The sequence below is a fragment of the Ahaetulla prasina genome, chromosome 6, assembly GCF_028640845.1.
Source record: "Ahaetulla prasina isolate Xishuangbanna chromosome 6, ASM2864084v1, whole genome shotgun sequence".
Lineage (NCBI taxonomy): Eukaryota > Metazoa > Chordata > Lepidosauria > Squamata > Colubridae > Ahaetulla > Ahaetulla prasina.
In genome coordinates this window covers 115065345-115068966 of record NC_080544.1, presented here as the reverse complement: position 1 = coordinate 115068966, position 3622 = coordinate 115065345, and positions in this window count along the sequence as shown.

Sequence of the window (3622 nt, the reverse complement as noted above, 5' to 3'; positions counted from 1 at the left end):
CAGATCAGGTGAATATCCTCCTTGGGGCATGCGACTTGACCGAAATGGTGACAGAATCCCCATATGGCGACCTGGCTCTGATGCTCAGCACCAATGAACCGTATTCCTGGAGCCCTGGCTGGATTCTGGTCTTATAATAATAATAATAATATCTAATAATAATAATATTTTAATTTTTATACCGCCCTTCTCCCGAAGGACTCAGGGCAGTTAACAGCCAGATAACAATACAATAAAACCCAATTAAAAAACTTATTCGATGTGGCTAATAATTTAAAATTATAAAATACATCGTATAAAACCCCATTTAAAATCCAATTTAAAACCCATTTTATGCCAGTCCTGTTCGAAAGAATAAATAGGTCTTCAGCTCGTGGCGAAAGGTCCGGAGGTCAGGAAGTTGACGGAGTCCAGGGGGAAGCTCATTTCAGAGGGTAGGTGCCCCCACAGAGAAGGCTCTCCCCCTGGGGGTCGCCAGCCGACATTGTTTGGCCAACGGCACCCTGAGGAAACCCTCTCTATGGGAGCACACCGGTCGGTGGGAGGCATATGATAACAGAAGGCAGTCCCGAAGATATCCGGGTCCTATGCCATGGAGCCCTTTAAAGGTGATAACCAGCACCTTGAAGTGCACCCGGAAGACCACAGGCAGCCAGTGCAGCTTGCGCAGGAGAGGTGTTATCCTCCCTCTATCACCCGCGCAGCTGTATTCTGGACCAACTGGAGCCTCCGGGTGCTCCTCAAGGGAAGCCTCATGTAGAGAGCATTGCAGTAGTCCAGGCGAGAAGTGACGAGGACATGGGTGACCGTGCATAGGGAATCCCGGTCTAGAAAGGGGCGCAACTGGCGAACCAGGCAGAGGAATAACCCCTGTCCCGAGCCCTCCAGAGGTCATCCACCAACGTGACCAAAGCCGTCTCCGTGCTGTACCCGGGTCAGAAACCGGACTGGAACGGGTCTAGATAGACAGATTCATCCAGGTACTGGGGTAACTGATGTGCCACCACACTCTCAACAACCTTCCCCACAAAGTGAAGGTTGGAGACTGGACGGTAATTTCCCAAAACAGCTGGGTCCAGGGAGGGCTTCTTGAGGAGGGGCCTCACCACGGTGGGAACAACACCCTCCCTCAAGGAAGCATTAACAATCCCCTGGAGCCAGCCTCGTGTAACCTCCTGAGTGGCCAGCACCAACCACTAGGGACACGGGTCCAATAAACATGTGGTGGCATTCAGCCGCCCCAGCAGCCTGTCCATGTCCTCAGGAGCCACAGGATCAAACTCCTCCCAGATGGTCTCAAGACTAGCCTCTGTCACCTCGCCTGAAACTACCCAATTTTGGTCCAAACCGTCCCGGAGCTGAGCGATTTTATCGTACAGATACTTACTAAAATCCTCAGCACAACCCTGTAAGGGATCATCGCGCACCTCCTGATGAAGGAGAGAGCGAGTCACCCTAAACAGGGAGGCCGGGCGGTTATCTGCCGACACAATGAGGGTAGAAACATAGGCCCGCTTGGCCTCCCTCAATGCCACTAGGTAGGTCTGAATATAAGACCTAACTAGTGTTCGGTCAGCTTCAGAATGGCTGGCCCTCCAAATGCTCTCTAGGCGTCTTTTCCGGCGTTTCATCTCCCTCGGCTCCTCGGAAAACCAGGGAGCCGGTTGAGACCTACGCTGGGTCAGAGGCCGCAAAGGCATGACACAGTCCAAAGCGCCCGTCGCGGCCCGTTCCCAGGTCGCGACAAGCTCCTCGGCCGAGCCGTGGGCCAGATCATCAGGGAGCGGCCCAAGCTCCATCAGGAACCTCTCCGGGTCCATCAGTCGCCTGGGACGGAACCAACGCATTGGCCCCGTCTCCCTGCGGTGTTGAATGGCGGTCCGAAAGTCCAGACGAAGGAGAGAATGATCTGACCATGACAAAGGTTCGATGACTAATTCTCCTACTTCCAGATTATTCAGCCACTGTCCAGAGACAAAAATCAGATCCAGTGTGTTTCCCCCAACGTGGGTGGGGCCGTCAACTAGTTGGGTCAGGTCCATGGCTGTCATGGAGGCCATGAACTCCCGGGCTGCCGTTGACGACACGCCGGCCGATGGCAAGTTGAAGTCCCCCATGACCATAAGCCTAGGGGTATCAACCGCCATCCCGGCTATCACCTCAAGCAGCTCGGGCAGGGCTGTTGTCACGCAGCAAGGAGTCAGGTACGTGATCAACAAGCCCACCTGCATCCTATGCCCCCACTTCACATAAAGGGATTCACAACCGGCTATCTGAGGTACAGTGGCCTCCCTTGGCTCTAGATTCTCCTTAATAACAACCGCCACCCCTCCACCCCTACCTTGGGCTGATGAAATGCTCGGAAACCCGGTAGACACATATCTACAAGGGGAACCCCCCCCTTCAGTGCCCAACCAAGTCTCCGAAATGCCCATAAGATCTGTAGCCCCCCCCCCCGTATAAGATCATAAATCAGGGGGGCTTTTTTCACTACGGACCTTGCATTGCATAACATCAGCCGAAGGTCCAAACCCTGGGGATACTGACCACTCGGAACACGGGAAAAGTCTGAGGGGCCGGAGCGCGCAATCGCTCTTAAACAGCGAGTGCGCACCCCCTGAACATGATATGGCCCCCCGCTTCCGCCATATCTGCCCCTCCCACTTACCGTGCTGATGGAACAACCCTCTAGAATTGGAAAATGAGGCTCCCCCTTCACCTCCAAACCTAATAAAGTATTGCCGCGAGCGATCGCAAGGACTGGCTCCCTCCCCGACGGGTTTCCCTTCCCGCCCCCCAACCCAAACCCGTTAGTTCCCACCCTCCCCTTAAAATTCCCCTTAAAAAATCGTTTAAAACAATTAATTAAAAATCCCCTAAGCCTCCTATTTTTGGCATGCCACCTCTCGGGGTTCCAAAACCCATCCTCAAGGTGGGCCCTCGATAATGTAGAGGGCCAAACCCGCGAGAGAGGGGAATCTCGCAGGGCAAGAAGGTCAGCCGCTGAAAATGTCCGCATAATAAAAAATCCGGCAAGTAGATCCATCCTGACCGGTCAAGATGTCAATGTCAGCTCTCCGGGTGAGAACAGTCAAAGAATCAGTCTTCAGTCTTAGGCGGCAGATGGTAAAAGCACCGCTTTGTCCAGTCAATTAACAAACCCCACCTGGACAGTCCAAGGGTGGTCTGTTGGGGGGGGGGGAAGGAGGAAAAAGGAGTCCTACAATGTCATGGATTCCATGGGCTCCGCCTTGGGAGTCTTGTGGTCTTGTGCCTTGGGAGCCCTGGGCCTGAATGGAGGCCACCATGGTAAGACCTGGCTGGCTGGCTGGCTTCCAGGCGCCTTCTGGCCCCTGCTGCTCTGGGGCGGCCAATCATGGAGGTCTGGGTGAACCTGGAGGCTTCTCTCCCCAGCACTCCTGGCAGAAGCGGGTTCCTTTGTAGGGAGGAAGCAGAGTTTTCTGGTGGTGGCCCCTGGATTTACCTTGTTTATTAAATGTGTTGCTGCGAAGCAACTCTGTCTTGACATCTCTTTATAGTTGACAAAGGGTTCAGTTGAGACACCAAAAAGTTAACACGGCCATTGAAACATGTAGGTTCGCTAAGGTCTCAAAAGTGCAGG